Source organism: Saccostrea cucullata, unplaced genomic scaffold (genome assembly GCF_032062105.1).
Source record: "Saccostrea cucullata isolate Sc308-1 unplaced genomic scaffold, CSIRO_AGI_Scuc_v1 ctg8194, whole genome shotgun sequence".
Lineage (NCBI taxonomy): Eukaryota > Metazoa > Mollusca > Bivalvia > Ostreida > Ostreidae > Saccostrea > Saccostrea cuccullata.
The window spans coordinates 19,199-28,726 of record NW_026927051.1 but is presented as its reverse complement, the minus strand read 5'-3'; the positions used below and the strand labels follow the sequence as shown (position 1 = coordinate 28,726).

Below are 9,528 nucleotides of genomic sequence, written 5' to 3'. Positions count from 1 at the left end.
CCAAGGAGCTCCAAGTGATGTGTGTACGCCATAATTAACCCCCCCCCCCCCCGATAGAATTAATAAAGTCACAAATTAATGATGATTTTAGGATTTTATGAAAAAAAAACGTAGTTATTTTTTTTAAATCCTATTTAATTTTTCATTCTTATAGTCAGGTTATGACAGGGTGGGTAAATCTTAAAATAAAAATGTCGAAATTTCTTTCATTCCTGATTGAAATAAAAAAAAATAAAATCATATGCAGTAAACAGACAGGTATAGAAAGGAACTTCATTTGTGGGAAATGGCTTTTTCAAGGTTATTTTACAGAGATTAAAAAAAGGAAGTCAACGCTAATATTACTAAGTGTTCACAAGCGTAAATATACAGGTAAGCAGTGATTAAATACAATCGCAGTGTAAATTGAGGTACACTGTAGGTCTACCTCAACACTAAGAAACGGGGTGCACAGCTTTCAAATATCAAATTTTCATTGATTGTACCAGTGTTCTCAAAGTTATGGTCGAACTGAAAAAGAAATTTTTAGTAAATTAAATGTGTAAAAACAAAAATGGAGAAAGCAAAATCGAAACGAAAAATAAAATAATAAATTTTAAAAAATTAAGAGAGAATAAAGAAAAAAATCGGAATTAATTTTTGAAAGGCGTCCCTTTCCGTAGTGATAAAAACTTGCGCATCCCCCCTCCAAGAAATGGGGGGTGTTGGGTGAGGGGGAGGGGTAATCAAACCATTTAATTACAATATTTATACATGTAGTCCGGAACTATATTGTTTTTGCCAGAAATGAAATTAGGCCTAGTAATCAATAAATAAAACTAACTTACTGCCTGCATGCGTTTAAGGCGTTTGATTTTAAAATTTTACATGACCTAATGCTAGTTCGCTCTTCATTTTAGGGTATACAATATTCTGCATGTCACACTTGTGACGTCACATACGACACTTCCGGTAAACAGCTAAATTCAGCGCGAGCTCACATGTGTAAACTAAGCTATTTTTAGTAATATCTCTAATCAGCTAGAGAGATATAGTATATGTGCTGTAAATCATTTTACTCGTATTTATAATGACTATCGAACTATGTTAAAATGTAAAACCTACCAAGCCTTTTTAACTTACTTCTTGAGGTAAATTCTTTATCTTCGTATTCGAATTGTTTATTCATGAAACCGGAAGAGATCGAGTTATCTTTTATTTCCAAGCGTATTTAATTCCGAGACTTTTCATTGGTTACTTCTAAATTTATTATCAAATCACATTACGGCTAACTTTTACTTTCATTCTATTGTTAACAACAGTATTTAAACTCGAGCACCGCCGTGCTCTTGGTTTCTGCTGAGCCAAACCTTGTATCAAGGTAAATATCAGGAGTTGCCTCACCCTATTTCCCCTGACTAAATTTTGATTATTAATTCTTTATTTTTCTAACTTAGTTCTTTATTTTTTCCATTTCGTTATTTTTCTCGAAAGCCACATTCATTCCCTGGGAATATTTATTTGTTTGGTATTTTTCATATACAATAGACCCTATTAAGGTTATTAACCGCCATCTTGGACTGGGGGCAAACATTGGGAGCTGACGTCACAAAAACAATGGCCGAATCGAGCTCCGCAGCTGACGATGCAGCGAATATAATCGCCGCGTATAATTTACCTGCTTTGTAACAAGTGTACCTAGGAGTGCAGAAGAGACCCCAAGGTAATGTTTTTTGACCATAAACAAGTATTTTATCTTTGATTTCCACTTTAATGACGTAAGTTGCATATTTACACAATGTTGTCAAAACCACGTGGCCGAAGGAAACGCTTCCTGCACTTAGGAGGTCGGTCATGTTTTGCATTGCCCCGGTTATATGCGGCATATTTCAGTACTGTAATTTTTGTGGTCTCAGGTGGAGATGATTTGGATGCTAGGCAATTTTTTCCGAAGGCCTGAGACAAAATTTCAATTTTTTATAGAGCTTTGAAATCGGCCAAAAGGGGGTGAGATATCGAAAAAATATAATACATCGGTATAAGATGAGTTTTAATGAACAATATCCAAGGTTGAACATTATTTTTAATTAATATAATTAATATAATATAAATAAATTATATTTTGTATGTTATATACATATAAATTAAGTGTCATTGATTCATTACACCTTCACTGTACTTTACTAATTACTAGTCATTCATGGTTTAGTATTGACATTGTTTATACAGAAACTCTTGCATGTACAAGGGTGTCAAGAAATATGAAAGATATAAAGACACCTTGAAAAAAGTATTTTTCCCCATAAAAATATTTTTTTTTCATCACTGCAACAGTGCAGTCCAATATGAAAATTTGTAATATTACGAAAAAACGTAAGATTACGATAAAGCGTAATATTACAAGTTATCGTAATATAAAACTTATATTACAATTTTTCGTAATGTAGTTAAATTACGAATATGCGTAATATAGCAGATGTAAGAGACTATATTACGAGTTTTCGTAATCCAAGACAAATTCAAGCATTGCAAGAAATTGAGTGGCGGGTAGCAAAGTATGACGTTTAATACGAGATGTTACGGGCGATAACTTGTACGAACTCTTACTGAGATTTGAATTCTGTGTATTTCAATAAGAATTGCACGAACAATTGAATTATGAGATGAGGGTGTGATTTTTAGGGTAGACTTTGCAAGAAAAGTAGGGAGTTCGGGTGATATAGACCAATGCGACATGCTTAAGCGAATATTGAAATTTACTGGAAAACCCTTACCAAAATAAAAGCCTTCTGGCACATAGTTGCAGCAAGTTTACTGCAAAGTTGCCGCAACCTTGCGGCAAATATTTGCGGCAAACTTGCCGCAAATAGATTTTTCGTATGCAAATTTTTTTCTGGCACACAGTTTGCGGCATATTTGCGGCAAAGTTCTGGCACATTTGTGGCACACACTTGTGGCACATTTCTGGCATATAGTTTACTGCAAGTTTGTGGCACACACTTGCGGCACATTTCTGGCATATAGTTAACTGCAAATTTGTGGCACACACTTGTGGCACATTTCTGACATATACAATTCCATAAGTTAATATACCTTACCTAAACAAATTAATTTTAAAAGAACGTGATTAAACATGACAGCAACATGTAATACATGTACTATGAAAAAAAAGAACATTCAAGCCATTTTAAAAATTATTTATGAAAATTTCAAGGTAAAAAAGGTACCAGGTACATGAAAATATAACACTAACTATAATATTAATGTTTAAAAAAAACTTGCACAGTACAAGAACAAAATCTGTTGATTGAACAGTTACACTGTATGTATACATCAGATAGAGAAAAAAACAGATTTAAAAAAAAATAAATAAACAACCTTTGAGAAATATAATGGCACAAATTTACATTGGTCATTATGCAAAATGAATAGAGGGTTTGTAGTTAACAACAATCACAAAACATTTTACATCAAAGAAAAGATTCACCTCTTACAATGAATTTCAACTGCACATATCAAAGTAATAGTGCTGCACAATATGAATAAAAACATATAAGGTATTTTGAAAAATTTAATCTCACAGTATTATTTACACAGTAAAGGCGACAATTTGTTCAGTGTCTTGATTCTATCACTTTTAAAAAAACAACAACATAATCCCCTTGAAGAATCCATGTCATGTTGAAAGAGTTATCCGTTGCATTTCCCATTAATTGATTGATTGTATATTGTTTAAAGTCCCTCATGAGAATTTTTCACTTATATGAAGATGCCAACATCTGCCGTGGGAGAGCTGCAAATTTTGTCCTATACTACATTAATTGGCACTCAGGGCCATTGAGCAGGGAGGATCTTTTTTTATCATCACCTACTGCAACATGGGGCCTCAGTTTATACAGTCTCATCCGAAGGATCCACAGTGGAATTCAACTCCTTACTTCGTGACTCGAGGGCAGACACTCTAACCATGCGGGCGACACATTTGATAGGAATATTTATTAACTACTTTCTTGGTACTTCAAATTCACTCTGACATTTCAACTATCTTTTCATGATTTGGGGGGGGGGGGCTTCCTTTCCAACATTATGCAAGTACCTGTTAAAAAGATAGAGAGATTAATTACTCGCATTGCAGTCATTGAAACCAGTATTTATTTAAGCAATGAATTAAACCTAATTTTGACCTAGAGATCCCACATTTGTATCTTGTTTTGTATGCATTAAAATCATATTAAAATTCAAAAACAACACTTTGTTAAATAAAACTACATGCTTCTTTGACAAATTATAGAATGTAAAGTGTATTTAATCATTTGTTTATATGACATAAACATTTGAATATGTACCTAATTCTTAATTGTGATTACTTACATATAGCACAGGGGCTTGTCACGAAATATTTATCTTCTTTTAAAAAAGTTACCCATACTATATAAAAATACACAAGGGAGGAATCTAAAAATAGGAAATTCGCTACCACAAATTTTGACCGGACTTTTTATCTTGTTTCTGGGCGACTTTCGTTGCGGAGCAACTAGGAGTGAGTGGAGTATAGATTCAATTTTAATATTCTTCAGTCAAATTCTAATCAACGCGTACCGTTTGTCATATAACTAACCTCTTTTCTCGATATTTGGATCTGGCGACAGTTCTTTCCATATGAATTTCCGGCGTAAATTGAATGCAAGGCTCTGATTGGTTGCTTTCTGTAAATAACTCGTACACAAAGAAGCTCTTTTTTTAGTGCACCAAAACAGAGGGGAACTCAAACTGTCATGATGGCATTGAACAATACAGCTGTGGTTTCATTGCACGTATTTTACAATATTTGGTTATATTTATTTATATAAACATGTTAAATATCATTCACTAAGCATGTCAATCCTTACAGTTTATATTTTGTGTACGAGTTATCTACAGAAAGCAACCAATCAGAGAGTGCTTTCAGTTGACGCATATGGAAAGAACTGTCGCCAGATCCAAATATCGAGAAAAGAGGTTAGTTATATGACTAACGGTACGCGTTGATTAGAATTTGACTGAAGAATATTAAAATTGAATCTATACTCCACTCACTCCTTGTTGGTCGGCAACGAAAGTCGCCCAGAAACAAGATAAAAGGTCCGGTCAAAATTTTTGGTAGCGAATTTCCTATTTTTAGATTCCTCCCTTGTGTATTTTTATATAGTAGGGGTAACTTTTTTAAAAGAAGATAAATATTTCGTGACAAGCCCCTGTGCATATAGTCCATATCTTAGTTAGCAGAATCCTTTCCTGCAGATAAATGCCCTTTTGATCTATTCTTTGTAGAGGTTTTACTGATTCATCATCAGTTCATCTGGATATATAGAACAAAAAATAAAAACATATACTATATCGACCCAATTTGTTATGAACAAGGACTGTAAAAATTCTAACTGAACTGGCTCAGCAAATACAGTCAAGTCTTTTTCTATGTTAAAAAGACATCAGAGTTATACAATTTTTTTAAAATACTCACATTCTCTCTTTATCCAAGGTCTATGTTGCTGTTTTCTCCTTTCTCTTTGTTCTTGTCATGAGTCATGACCCAGGTGGTTTAAAATTGGCGCAAACTTCCAAACCGGATGTGAACTGATAAGCCGTTCTTAGATAGGTCTGTAACGCAACAGACAAGTCGTTCCTAAAGGTCTTTATGGCACACTTTTGGCACACAGTGATTTTGATAGTTAAAAGAAACATTTCTGGTACACTTCTGGCACACTATATATATAAAAGGCATCTAAGGGAAATTGTGGCATACTTCTGGCACATATGTGCATCAGATCATTTAATGTGCCACTAGAAGTACATATGTGCCCCTAGCAGCACACAATGAACCGCAAGTGGCATACTGTGTGCTGCTAGCTGCATTTACTGCACACTTCTGGCATACTGTTCTGGTACATAGATTTGTTTGCCGCAAACTTGCTGCAAGCTTGCCGCAAACTTGCAGCAAACATTTCATTTTGGTAAGGGAATTGGTCTTATCCTTGGGAAAATTCCTATAAAAGAATATAAAAGAAATTGTCCAGTCACCCATCGCTGGCGGTACTTTCTTCTTGAATTTCCATGCTTTGTGATAGGCGTAACTGACCAAACTGACCACGTGCTATCAGAAGCCGTGGAATCTGATATATATTAATGACGTCATACTTTGCTACCCACCACTCAATTTCTTTCAATGCTTGAATTTGTCTTAGATTACGAAAACTCGTAATATAGTCTCTTACATCTGCTATTTACGCGTATTCCTAATTTAACTACATTACGAAAAATTCTAATATAAATTTTATATTACGATAACTTGTAATATTACAGTTTCTCATAATATTACGGTTTCTTGTAATATTACGAATTTTCGTATTGGACTGGACTGTGCAATTTTGAATACTTTTATTATAATTAAGAATATTGCTATAGCTATTTGCAGAAAAATTTAAAATTGAGTGATAATTAGATATATTTTAAAATACACTGTACAAAAATATAGCAAATATTTTACATTCTTAAAATAAGGTATGACTACCCTCAAATTCATGTTCATTCAATTAAACAAGGAGAAATAAAATAAATAAAAAAAAGAAATAAAAGGAAACCAAAAGGATTTTAATATTGATTCATGTATAGTTATTCCAGAAAAAAAATATCCATGGTGCATGCATATGAAGCAAAATTGTGCAGTTTTACACAATTTAATATTATTGTAGAAGAGAGGATGTCCTAGAAACACCTGGAGGCTTGACTCGGAGTCAGAGTTAAAAACACAGGATATGACAAGGCAGGATGCAGCTAAAGCAGCTCCGAATTGAGTTCGTTGGAGGACTGTCGTCGATGGCCTATGTTCCTCATAGAATGACAGGCCGAAGTAAGTACATGAAGTAAGTAGCAGGACGTACATGTCATTGTGCTTTCAAACTATGTTATTTGAATTTTAAACAAATTAGTTTTGAAATTAAAGTGAATCCCTGTATAAATACATGTATTCAAATAAAAAAAAAAGGAATTTAAAGGTTTGAAAATAAAAATGATGCATTAATTTTTTGTTTCATCTGTTATAAAAAGCCCATGAAATTGGATCAAAAAGTAGATAAATATAGTAGCATTGTGACATAATACCACCAAATTACAAACATAAATAATTCGTAATATGCTAAGATCTTCCTCAAATTTGCAAAGCAAATCTTTATTTTGAAAAATTTAGTTTTAAGAAATGAATATTTACAATATATGAATCTTACTTAACAGCAATGATTTTAAAAATTATCAAAGATATTTCATTCAGAAATTATCAAATTTTTATAATTATACATGAATACATGTACCTATCTTTTTTTTCAGAAGAGTGCTCTTTCAACACTGCATGGCAATATAAACAGTATATGCCTCAAGTAAGTTTAAACTCTACATATTTCAAATTTAAAGGAGATCAAGTTGTTTAGCTTTATTGCAATTTTTGCTTTGAAATGCAGTTATGTTGAATGATCGAATGACTCATCTTGAGAAAGATGTCGAGAAATGTGTGAAATGTACTGCAGTTTTTGAAACTGTTTAATAAATCAAGGCTATTTGTAATGATTTGAAACCACTTGTAGATTCAAAATGCATTTACATTGTATATTTATTATTATAATCATTTTATAAAATTATATTTAATTATCATAAATGATAGTCTCTGTGCTATTTCTGTTATAACAGATTTCTTTCTGATAAAATCATAGATAATAAACTCTGAAGAATATTGGTCCTACTCCTTTGAAATGTATAATCTCCTCATTACAGATTTTGAAGAATCCTCAATTCAAATCCAGACTGCGGCAGCCCTACCACGTAGCTGTTGGACTCGTATGGGATAACAATAATCAAAAGTCACGATATCCACGCATGGATTTTATCTCATCTTGAGTAATTGTAGAGAAATCATATACAGTCTATTTTGTGACAGAAACTGAAAGAGAGAGGGCTTTACATTGTCCTTTTGAATTTGCTAGGACATTTTTTATGAACTTTATAATACCGCTCATGTACATATTTTTGTTGAAAGATAAAGTACACTTATTAACACCAAAATACTGATTAGGCCATTCCAATTTTTATACGCCCGTCTTAAGACGGGACGTATTATGTTATAGGCTTCGTGTCCGTCCGTCTGTCTGTCTGTTAGCTTTTCTCGTGTCCAGCTCATAACTTTAATACTATTAGGCCTAAAGTTATCAATCTTTGTCAGCTGATACATCTTGGGTAGAAGGTGTGTTGTGCACAAAAAGTAGGTCAATCTGACCTTTAATAAAGATGCTATAGCCAAATATGGAAAAATCCTGTCCGGCTCATAACTAGAAAACTATGAGACCTAGAGCTTTCAAACTTGGCAAAAGTATACAGCTAAAGTAGAAGGTGTGTCGCGGCCTATTTCAAGGTCACTGTGACCTTTATTTAAGTGATTTTTTTTTAAAAACCAAGTCTTTTAAATTTTAAATTTCATAATCCTAAAAAATGTAAAAATGTAGTTGTATCCTTATTAAAAAATGTTAAATTAAGTAAAAACTTATTTTTTCATTATATACTTTACAGCAATCTGTAATAAATGTTTATGCTTTGAGAGGAATTCAGTTTGTGCCATGGGCATAATTATCAAGCACTGGTCAAGAAGAATTTTGATAACAGAAAGTTGCATGTCAAATTAGAGAGAAATGAATGAGTTTATTGTCAGGAGTTAAGAGCATCTCTAGAACTGATGCAGCTGTTATCTTAATTTATCTCTTGGGAGTTGGGCAAAAAGAAATGGCCTCATAGTTGCTTGAGTTCTTGATGGCTAGTCCAGATAAAGATCTTCCAATTGGTGTAATGTAATTAAAACAAATTTATGTTTTAGTGTATGATTAAAACTAAATTAGTATTGTATAATATAATTAAAACTAATTATACATGTGTTCATTGAAAAAAATATATATATTTCAATTTTTATATGCAACAAATAGCAGTCATGTCTCACTTAGAATTTTATAGTCTGAAGAAATTATAATTTATGTTTGATTTTTTTTATTAAACTGTAGCATTTCTATTATTTCATAAAATATGCAATAAACAATTTAAGTTTAAGTAAGCTGCAGATGGATATTTGTTATGCTCTAACACAACCAGTTTAGAGTTATATGATGTATTTATTATAATCAATCCCTACACTGCAAGTCTCTTAGAGATGTATGATAAGAAATGGAAATTGAATCATTGAAATTTGTGTCAATCTGTTAATCAAGGCTACCTGATTTTCTTGCATTGATCCTAACCAATTTATGATTATTGAACAATATTTGACGGGCGTATCATGCTGTGGCGTGGCACTTTTTTAGCTCACCTGAGCCGAAGGCTCAAGTGAGCTTTTCTGATCAAAATTTGTCCGTTGTCTATCGTTGTAATCGTTGTCGTTGTTGTCGTCGTCGTAGACTTTTCACATTTTCATCTTCTTCTCATAAACCACTGGGCCAATTTCAACCAAACTTGCTTCAAAGTATCCTTGGGTAAAGGGGATTC

The 9,528-nt window shown here is 32.8% G+C and overlaps 1 long non-coding RNA gene across 1 annotated transcript; it reads left to right on the top strand.

The window, feature by feature from the left end:
• The first annotated feature begins 1,623 nt into the window (after positions 1-1,623).
• Positions 1,624-8,767, top strand: LOC134273352 (uncharacterized). The gene is made up of 4 exons (XR_009993386.1): positions 1,624-1,702; positions 6,708-6,878; positions 7,339-7,388; positions 7,780-8,767. It is a non-coding gene; the product is annotated as an uncharacterized LOC134273352 (long non-coding RNA).
• Positions 8,768-9,528: the final 761 nt, after the last annotated feature.